The sequence below is a fragment of the Humulus lupulus genome, chromosome X (assembly GCF_963169125.1).
Source record: "Humulus lupulus chromosome X, drHumLupu1.1, whole genome shotgun sequence".
In the NCBI taxonomy this organism is placed as follows: Eukaryota; Viridiplantae; Streptophyta; class Magnoliopsida; order Rosales; family Cannabaceae; genus Humulus; species Humulus lupulus.
In genome coordinates, this window is record NC_084802.1 from 92999340 (window position 1) to 93010678 (window position 11339).

The 11339-nt window shown below is 40.7% G+C and overlaps 1 long non-coding RNA gene across 1 annotated transcript; it reads right to left on the minus strand.

Annotated features, from left to right (window-relative positions):
• Window positions 1-557: 557 nt before the first annotated feature.
• LOC133804821 (uncharacterized) lies at window positions 558-9225 on the minus strand. The gene is made up of 3 exons (XR_009878645.1): window positions 1219-9225; window positions 1012-1129; window positions 558-920 (listed from the first exon to the last, which is right to left on the minus strand). It is a non-coding gene; the product is annotated as an uncharacterized LOC133804821 (long non-coding RNA).
• Between the last annotated feature and the right edge of the window lie 2114 nt (window positions 9226-11339).

An 11339-nucleotide genomic window follows, 5' to 3' on the forward strand; every position in this document is an offset into this window, starting at 1 on the left:
ATAACTTGGTAAGGACCCTCCCAGCTTGTAGGGGTGCACACGGGTCAGATTTTCGGGTTTTGGGTTCATCGGGTTCAGGTTTTGTGACTTTCGGGTTAAGAAAAATAGTACCGAAACCGATCCGAAATTTTTGGGTTTTTTCGAGTTCGGGTTCACTCGGGTTCGAGTTCGGGTGTAATTTCGGGTTTGCTGGGCCATTTGTGATTTTGGGCCGAAAAGCCCAGATTTGCAAAAATACCATTTTTTTTACAAATGCCATTTTTTTTCAAAAATACCATCTTTTTCCAAAAATATGGTTGTTTATTTGCTAAAAAAAATATTGTGAGTTATAATAGTCCATACTTTTATACATGATAAAAATTAAAATTATTTAAGTTTATATTTATTATTTATTTTTATTTAACATTTAAAAGTTGTGATTATTTTTTTAATGTAAGAGTTATATTAAATGTTTTAGACAATGAATTGTAGAAATGATGTTTTGTCTATATAATGAATTATATCAAAACTTTACAATGGAATTGAAAGGATGTTTTGTCTATATAATGTAATTTTTCTTTTCAAAATGTTTTATCATTTAAACTATGTTATTATACATCCTTTAATTTAAAAAAAAATAAGAAAAGAAAAAAGAAGTTAAAATATAATGTCAATCAAATCAAACACTTAAAATACAAATAAAGTTCAAATTATCAATTACAAAACAAACATTAAAAATGTCAAAGTCCCAAAATACAACCATAAATAAACAACGATAAAATCCATAAACTTAAGTACATAACTAGTTAACCACAAAACCAAAATAAAGTCCATAAGTCGTCTACAACCATAAACATTAAATTAAGTCTATAAAAATTCAAAATACATGAAAAGTCCATGCCCTTTCATTCTTTCCTTTCCTTCCTTCCTTTCCTTCATTCCTTTCAAAATTCAAATAAGAAAAATTATTAAAGAAAAGAAATCAAGGATAATAAATAACATAAAGCCACGTAGGCATGAATAAATTCTTACAAGCAATTGCAATTCTTTTAATTTATAGATTGTTGTGCAGCAGATGAGGCTGAAGACTGAAAATTGACAGAGGATGAAGCTGGCTCAGGCCCAGCACTTGTAGGATCATTGGTCATCTCTAAAAATATTTTTAATATAAAATATAAATATTAGATTATGAAAAAACATTCACACACTTAAAATAAATATTAAAATGTACTAAACTACCTGACTCAAGATACTCTGATGTTTGAAGTGCTTCTTCTTCATCCATATAGTCTCGAACAATGATGGGTTGATGTGATCCGCTCCACCAGTTATTGAGACAAATTAATGCTTCGACCATCCTTGGGCTTAGTGAGCTTCTAAAAGGATCTAAAATTCGACCTCCTATAGAAAATGCCGTCTCAGAAGCAACGGTGGTAACCGGTATAGCTAACACATCACGAGCCATGAGTGACAAGATCTTGTACTTGCACCCACTACTAGCCCACCATCCCAAAACATCAAAATTCTCAGTTGGTCGCTCAGGTTCCTCTTCCAAATATTTATCGACCTCATTTTTTGTCACTCCATCATCCTTCTCCAATCTCCGTGCCACAAACTCATCATGCAAATTTCGTGACTTCTTGTTGGCACTAGGTCGACCACTAACAGGCATGATGAATGTGGATGAAGAACTAACAATAGAGGTTGATTGTAGCTAAGTCATTGATGCCGATGGATGAAGACTTGATGTTGTCTCATTATATTGATTAAACATTGCCCGCATTGTCTTCTCTACCTTTTTCACCGTCTCTTTGCACGTCATCTCATCATAAGTAGCACTAAAGCAATGATTGAGATATTCAAGCTTGTATCTTGGGTCAAGGACCAAGGCAATTAGAAGTGCCTCATTGCAATTATCGAGTTTTCCCCAATACTTGTCATACTTTAGTTTCATGCTCATTGCCATTGTCCTCAATAACTCATTCTCATCATCGTCAGCTACTAAGTCACACAACTCTTGTTGCATATTGGAGATCTCAATGAAGTACTTATTAGCAGTAACATAAGTAGACCCACTAAACTTTAATGTTACTTCGTAAAAAGTCTCCAAAAACCTCAAAAACACTGTAGCATTTTCCCAATCATCAACAGTGGGGGGCCCCTCCTTTGGTATTCCATCTTTGTCAACCTCATCAAAATATTTCATATAATTAGCATCTCTTTTCATCCTGTCAAATGCCTTCCGAAATTTCATTGCACAATTGAGCATAAGATATGTGGAGTTCCATCTTGTTGGGAAATCTAAACACACAAGCCCTTTACATTCAATCTTTTCCTGCATGACACGCTCCTTAAAAAATTTTAGCCTAGCAGGAGAAGACCTAACGAACCTCACAGCATTTCTAATTGCTGCAATTGACCCATATTTTTCCTTCAGCCCTTTAGTGACAATTAGGTTCACAATATGAGCGCAACACCTCATATGTAAAAACTTTCCATCCAAAATTAGGCCTCTCTCTTTCTCCTTGAATTGTTGCCTCAAGTATCTAATGGCAACATCCTTAGACAAAGCATTGTCTACCATAATGGTAAACAACTTAGAGATGCCCCAATCTAAAAGACATAAGTCGATCTCATGGCCAATGGTTTCCCCTTTATGATCTACCACTTGGCAAAAATTGATAATTATTTTCTGATACTCTCAAGAATTATCAATCCAATGAGCAGTGATGGCCATGTAATTCAAATTTTGAATGGAAGTCCAAGTATCGGTAGTAATCGATATCCTCTCACGGCTCAAAATATTTTTCAATGTTCCCTTCTTCTCCTTATATAACTTCAATACATCTCTAGCAACAGTCATTCGAGAAGGGATCTCAAACCTAGGTTGGAGTGTTTTGACAAATCTTTTGAACCCTTCACCCTCGACATGTCTAAATGGCAACTCATCCAACACAATATATTGTGTGAGGGCTACCCTACAAGCTTCTTTGTTATAAGCTACCACTACTAAGCTTGTCTCCCCCTCTTTCACTCCCTTTACATGTTGAAAGCTTAAAGTCTTTTGTCTCTGCTCATCAATCTTATACGGACTTAGGTCGCATACTTTCTTAAAATGGTTCCACAAATGACTGGTCCCATGTTTTCTACTGACACACAAGAAGTTAGACCCACAATAATTACATATGCACTTGGGGGGAGGAGACTCTTCGTTAGGATCTGTCGAGGGTGGAGGAGGATCTTCCTTAGTAAAATGATCCCAAATAGATGACCCTTTTCCCTTTGTTTTCCCGGTACTACTAGCACTAGGGATGGGGGGAGGTCTAACCCTCTTTCTAGCTCTAGTTTTTCTACCCTGATCAGTAAGAGGAGTAGGGTTTTCAGTTTGAGTGAGAGGTGGTTGATCTTGATCATCTATTGGGGGAAGAGTTTCATCTACCTCATCAATATCCATTACCTAACAAATCAATGGAAATTCAAGTAATTGTTATTGCTAGACAAAAGAAGAAGTAATAATCACAATACTGTTATGAATACAAAGATTTAGAAGCAAGTGTGGAAACTTTAGATTGGTCTAAATTTAAATCATAAAAAGAGTTCTTCTTTTCTCACTAGTAAGTTCTAAAAAAGATAAAATAATAATACTCTTCACACACGTTCTTACGACATATGAAACTAGTTTAAAGCATATCAGTAATTTATCACACAAGTAGAAGTTTTATGAGTTCCCTTGGTCTCTGTTCAAGCTCGGACTGAATTTTAAACTGATGAAACAATTTGACCCTTGTTTTGATTATGAACAAAACACACACTGATACACACAAAAAATATACTTTTGACCATCGCATACAATAAAGTTTTAGTCATTGGTCCTTATTATTGCATCATATGTTCATTGCCTGACAAAAGTTGAACTAAAAAATTGTATAACAAAATCTCTGATTTTAATATTGCAGCAGAAGATCTTGAAGCTGGATTTCGGAAACCGAAATTTCAAACTGAACCCACATTGCCAATTTATCCCAAGGTAAAAATTAAAAAAGGAAATAGAAATTAAGAAACACATCATAAGTAGTCATGCAAAATTTTTCTTCCCAAATCTGCACCATCAAGAATAACAAAACTGCCTAACATAGTTTCAGTCTTGTACATAGTTTCATTCAGTATGACTTTTGTGTACAAGACTTGCCCTTATTTCCAACCAAAACAAAACTGCCTAACATATATATATATATACTAAATGTAAATATATATAGCCGTGCTTTCCGGACCGCTGCTGGCGAGGCGAGGTGTGCCGCGCCGCTGTTGGTGGCCGTGCGATCTGGTGGTGCCACCGCATGAGAGCTGAGGGTGAGGGAGGCTCCGGGCTCTCGTCTCGATGGGTCGGGTCGGCAGTGGCACTCGGATGGGCTCTCTTCTCTCCTGCTACTGTGCCGAAGCTTGAAATTCAAGACTCTTGAATCAAGAGGGAGGCTGCCGCTTGAATGAAACGAAGGAGAAGAAGACCAAAAAAAAAAGGGGTCGGGTTAGTACTTAGTTACTTTAGGGCTCAGATTTTTTTCAGATTTTTTTTTTTTTTTTTTTTTAATTTCTGTTGGGTTTCGGGTTACACCCGAACCCGACGGCACATGTCTCATAAACCCGAACCCGGCCCGATTTTTTCGGGTTCGAGTCGGGTTAGACTCGATTTTGTCAGTTTTTTCGAAAAAAAATGGGTTCTCCGGGTTCGGGTTTTCGGGTTTTGCGGGTCCCGTGTGCACCCCTACCAGCTTGGACCTATTACTCCTGCCGAGGCATCTCGAGTTTCTGGGAATATTCTTTGCAGGACTAGATCTCCCATGTCAAACTTTCGTTCCTTAACTTTGGAATTGAAGTACTGGGCAACCTTTTGCTGATGGGCAGCCAGGCGTATGTTGGACCTTTCGCGTCTTTCTTCAATTTGGTCTAAGGATTCAGCTAGCAGCTAGTGGTTATGATCTTGGTCATATGTCGTACACCGATGAGATTGGGGAGTCACCTCAACTGGTAGCATTGCTACATACCCATATGTGAGTGCAAAGGGGGGTATCACCAGTGGTTGTTCGCTCGGTAGTCCTGTATGACCATAGTACTTTAGGCAATCTCTCAGACCAGTTTCATTTAGCCTCTTCTAAACGCTTTTTCAGAGTGTCTTTGAGAGTCTTATTAACTACTTCTACCTGCCCATTTGCTTGAGGGTGCGAGACTGCTGAAAATATTTTTGTAATGCCATGCTTGGCACACAAAACAGTGAACAGTTGGTTGTCAAACTGGGTGCCATTGTCGAACAATATCTTCTGGGATAGACCAAACCGACAGATTATATTTTTCTCCACAAAGTCCAGTACTTTTTTGGAAGTGATGGTAGCCAGTGGCTCGGCTTCCATCCACTTGGTGAAGTAATCAACTGTCACTACTGCATACTGTACTCCCCCATTTCCCTTTGGTAACCGACCAATAAGGTCAATTCCCCAAATGGCGAAGGGCCATGGACTCTGCATTTGAGTAAGCTCATTTGAGGCTGCTCGGGGTGTCTTAGCAAATCTTTGACACTTGTCACATCTTCGGACATATGCAAAGGCATCTTCATTCATAGTTGGCCAGAAGTAGCCTTGCCTTAAAATCTTCTTAGACAGACTTTGCCCTCCAGCATGATTTCCACAAAAACCCTCATGTACCTCCTCCAGCATTTGTCCTGATTATGTTTGGTTGACACATCATAGCAATGGCATGGAAAATCCCCTTCTGTACATAACCCCATCCAGGATTAAGTACCGACCAGCTTTCCTATTAGTTTTCTAGACTCATTACGGTTGGTAGGAAGGGTTCCTTGCTCTAGATAGGCTGCAATTGGGATCATCTAGGATGGAGTGTTGTCTATTAGAAGGACTGGTTCTGGCAGGTTGATACTGGGTTTGGCCACGTACTCAATAGGAACCAGGTTGGCCTTGTCCACCACAGCACTGCTGGCCAATCTGGCCAGTGCATCTTGTAGCGTCCCAAATTTGCTAATAAGGCTTAGGGCCTTGATTAGAATGCCTAGAGGGCAATAATTGATTTATTATGTTAATATGTGAATTTGATAAGTATGTGATTAGAAATGCATGTTTAGGTGAATTAAATTTGCATGTGGGCCCCATTTGGTTATTAGGGGCATGTTTGTAATTTTAGCCCGTTGAGGGCATAAATGAAATATTTGTGTATATTGTGATTGGCACCACGTGTGAGTGGTGATATAATTGTGATGCACGATCCGAGACGGTCCTAGGGAGCAGTTTAGATGGAAAGTCACAACTGGGTCAAATACCCGGTTCAGGAGGAGCCTAGGGGTATTTTGGGTATATAATATGAGTTTGGGATTTATTAAGTATCGGGTAGTAATTTAGTAATGAATTGAGTATGACGGGATTTTTAGGTGTGCTCGAGGACTTAACGGGATATGTTAAATGACTAAACTACCCGTGGTGATATTTGAGGACTTAGGTTAACTTAAGGGGGCAATTCAGTCATTTTGGCAAGTGGATATACTCAGTGGGAGCTGGGAATTCTAGAGGCACCTAGACAAAACAGAGGAAAGGAAGGAAAAGGATCAATTTCTCTCAGCTCACTCTCCAATTCGATTCTCTCTCTCTCTCTCTCTCTCTCTCTCTCTCTCTCTCTCTCTCTCTCTCTCTCTCTCTCTCTCTCTCACCATAGAGCTTGATTTTGAAGGATTTTAGGCTAGAAATTCCAAGTGTTCAGAGGCTTAGTTAAGATCAAGGTTTTTGTGAAGCTTAAGCTTACGAATTTGTGGATTTGAGCTTGGAAATGGATTTTAAAGCATCTCAGGTCGAATTCCTACTTAAGGTTTTTCAGCGAGGCTCGGGTTAGAGGACTGTGCTCGGGATTTCAGTGCTTAAGAAGCTCGAGACACAAGTAAGAAAACTGTTGTACTCGTAGAGCAAGGTGTGGCCCTATAGTTTGTATTGCAGGTCACGACCCTATGTGATTGAGTTGCAGGGCGTTTATGTTTGGTACATGTTTAAGTAGTTATTGATGTTATGCTATGTATGCTTATTTGTGAATGACCGACGACCACGATTGAGAGGTCAGATCAGACCATCCTCATTGATCCAACTCGGGTTGGTATGCACACAAAGAGAGACCCTACCACATGTGTTTCAGTTTGAGAGCCACCCCATTCTCTATAGGTCGTCGAAGCCCCCGACCAAGACCCATGCATAAAAAGAACTAGCAGGTTGATGGATCATTACATTGATGATATAACATAATCAAAAATTATTTTATCTCACATAATGAAAGTCAAAAAAGAATAATAAGAAGAAAAGATAGAATTGAACAACCGTACAGGCATCAGGAAGCCGGGTATGGCAAGGGACCGGGAACGGCGTTAAGCACGTGGAGTGCAAGGCCGAGTATGCAAGGGGCTGGGAGCGACATTAAGCACATGGAGTTTAAGCCGTTTAGGGTGAGATCCTTCTCGGATGCATGAGTCATCCTCACGGTATAGACGACGAACCCAGGGCCTGGTAAAGCGCCTGGGACGGCATGGCCGCTATATGTTTAGCCGGTTGGTGGCTTTGTTATATGCTAGTTGCTGGATATGTATATGTTGATTATTTGTGTTGAGTTTTCTTGCTGGGCTTCGGCTCATGGGTGCTCTATGGTGCAGGTAAGGGCAAGGGAAAGGTCGACCAACCATGAGTACGGAGAGCGTGAAGCGACGTGTACATGTTTGGCCTGCCTGGCTGCCACGGCCAGGGGTATTTTTGGGAGACATTATGTATTAATCAAAGTTTTGTCGTTTAGTTGACTTAAATCATATTTTGAGTTGTCAATATTTCTAAATAGTAATTTCGGGATCCCAAATGTATAACACTTTATAATTTCAATGAATGAGTACGTTTTCAAATTATATGGCTTTTATTACAGTTTAGCTACACTTTTAACCTAAAACCTCGATTAGCGAGTTAATTGCACATTTAAAACTCACTTAGTAATGGCTCTAATGAAGTAGGGCGTTACACATCTGATGTGGCGTTCTACTCTATTGGATGGTGTATTTCTTGAATTGAGCAAGCTGGTCCTTGATCTTAATAAGATAGGCCATCATTTTTTCTTTCCGAGCAGTGTACTCACTTAGGACTTGATTGACAACAAGCTGCGAATCACTATATATATCGAAGAATTCAGCCTTCACTTCTTTTGCTAACTTCAGGCCCACAATTAATGCTTCATACTCCACTTCGTTATTAGATGCATTAAACCCAAAATGGAGTGAACAATGGATGTGTTGCCCTTCAAGCATTATTAGTGTAAGACCTTCCCCGGATAGTTGTTCGGTAAACGAGTCATCGACATGCAGCTTCCAGACTTGTGATTCATTCTCAGAATGGATAATACTAGACTCTGGTTATTCGGTGTTCTGCTCAGTGCTTGTACTGGGCAGTGGTCCAGATTCTAATGGCTGCTCGGCCATTTCCTCATTTGGTTCTGGTACACCGGTACACTCAGCTACAAAGTCTACTAGAGCCTGACCTTTAATTGTTGTTCGAGGCTGGTAGGTGATCTCATTCTACCCCAGCTCTATAGACCATTTTAGTAGCCGACCAGAGGTGTCTGCCTTTTGCAGGACTTGGCACAATGGTTGGTCGGTAAGGACTTTAATGGGATGAGATTGGAAGTATGGGCGAAGTTTTCTGGAAGACATGAGCAGGCAGTAAGTTAATTTTTCAATCACAGGATACCTGCTTTCTGCCTCGATCAGCCTTTTACTAACATAGTAGACTGGGTGTTAGCCTTTGTCTTCCTCTCTCACCAGGACTGCATTGATAGCATGTTCCGTTACTGCCAACCAGGTATATGCACAGCTCTTCACCTTCCAGGGGTTTTGAAAGGATCGGGGGTTGTGCCAACTACTGTTTTAGAGCTTGGAAGGCTTGTTCGCACTCCTCGGTCCATTCAAATTTCTTGGTTCCCCTGAGGATATTAAAAATTGGAATGCACTTATAAGTAGATTTGGATACAAACCTGCTCAATGTTGATATACGCTCTGTCAGGCTTTGCACGTCTGTGATCCTGGCTGGTGAATGCATGTCCAGCAACACTTTTATTTTCTCGGGGTTTGCTTCTATTCCCCTGGAGTTCACTATAAACCCCAAAAATTTACCCAAACCCACTCCAAAGGAGCATTTCAAGGGGTTCAATTTCATTCTGTACTGCCTCAGAATGTTGAAACATTCCTCCAAGTCACCAATGTGCCCCCCCCCCCCCCCCAGCCTTTTTGGACTTCACCAACATATCATCAATGTAGACCTCCATGTTATTTCCAATATGATCTCTGAACATACAGTTTACCAGTGGTTGATATGTGGCTCCATCATTTTTCAGGCCGAATGGCATTACTCTATAGCAGTATAGCCCCACGTCTGTGTGAAAACTAGTGTGTTCTTGGTCGGGTGGAGGCATGCTTATCTGATTGTACCCCGAGTAAGCATCCATAAATGTTAAAATTTTGTGGCCAGCTGTAGCATCCACCAGCTGGTCAATTCTCGAAAGTTGGAAGCAGTCTTTTGGGCATGTTTTATTCAAATCCGTGAAGTCTATGCACACCCTCCATTTGTCATTGGGCTTTGGTACCAACATAGGATTGGACATCCATACTGGGTAGAAAGCCTCCTTAATGAAATAGTTATTCTGAAGCTTCTCCACCTCCTCCTTCAATGCATTAGCCCTCGTTTTATCAAGTAACCTCATTTTTTGTTGTACAGGCTTGAAGTGGTATGTATCGATATTAAGGGCATAAATATAATAGTTGGGCAGATCCCAACCTTATCATCATGAGACCAGGCGAATACATCTTGGTTGTCATGAAGGAACTGGATCAAAGTAGATCTCATGTTCCCGAACACCTTTCCCTACCTTGACAACCCTGGTCGAGTGTTCTGGGTCAAGTGGGACTTCTTCTAATTCTTCGACTGGGCCCACCCCTATGTCAATATCCCCAAAGTGGGGGTCTATGTCCTCCCTCCCCCCACTTTGGGCTGCATCCTATTTCTGGTTACTGGGACCTACAGGCTGCGCGATACAGACTGTCTTTCCTGCCTTTTTCACTGATGAATTATAACACTCTCTGGCCACCAATTGATTCCCTTTAAGATACCTGATACCTGCCTGAGTTGGGAACTTAACAAGCTAATGAAAGACTAAAGTGTATGCTCGAAGGTCATACAGGGCTGGTCGGCCAATCATGGCATTATATGGAGAGGGGATGTCGATTACCATGAACAAAACCATTACAATGTTGCTTTTAGGTGTCTTCCCTACTGTCAAAGGCAGCCTTATGCTTCCTGCTGGGGCCATGCCATTATCTATAAATCCATACAACAGTTGCTCGCATGGCTCTAGATCTTTGTTTTTTAAATTCATTCTCTCCAAGGTAATTTTGAACATAATGTTGGCGGATGATCCATGATCAATCATTGTTCGGGCCACAATCATGTTGGTGATTTTGACTTCTACCACCAAAGGGTCATTATGTGGATGATGTACGTGGCTTGTGTCTTCCTCGTTGAATATGATGGGCTCACACTCGTAGCAAGGCTGTTTGGGAGTACGCTTCTGGATAACCAATACATCATCCTCTTGTTCGTGTCTAAGGGAACGAGCATATTTTTCCCTTGCTTTACCGGTATTACCAGCCAAATGTGGTCCTCCACAGAACATATCCAGCCGACCAGCAACTGGTGGTGGCAGGAGTGGTTAATTATTTTGGTATCATTGTGGAGGTTGTTACTGAGGATGCTGGTCAATAGTTGGCCGTACATACCTCTTCAAATGGGCGTTATTCTGTCGACTGAGGAATTATATTTGCTCATTTAGGTGATTACATTCATTGGTCTCGTGACCATAGTCATTATGAAACTGACATAATTTTGTCATATCCCGTCTGCTAACATCCTTCCTCATCGGTGGAGGTCTTCTGTATGGTACGATCGTCTGGGTAGCATTGAATACATCTGCTCGGGACTCCATCAGGATGGAGCAAGTAGTAAACTTAGGAACATATTCTCGTGGTTTGGGTTGTTCGGTAGATTTAGGATTCTTGCTGTCATTCTGATTATTACTGCTTACAGCCCCGTTACCAGGATTGTCGTTTTTGGCCCCATTTTTACTTTCTCCTGCTGTGTTGGTGGTATTCCCCGCTTCTATTTTTCCCTATCCAGCAGCTGCTTGAGTTGGATTATCTGCCTTCCACTCATCTTCCTCAAGCTTAATAAATTCTTCTACCCGATCAAGGAATTCCTGGGTGGTACACGTGGATTTCCTCTTCAAGCTGCTCC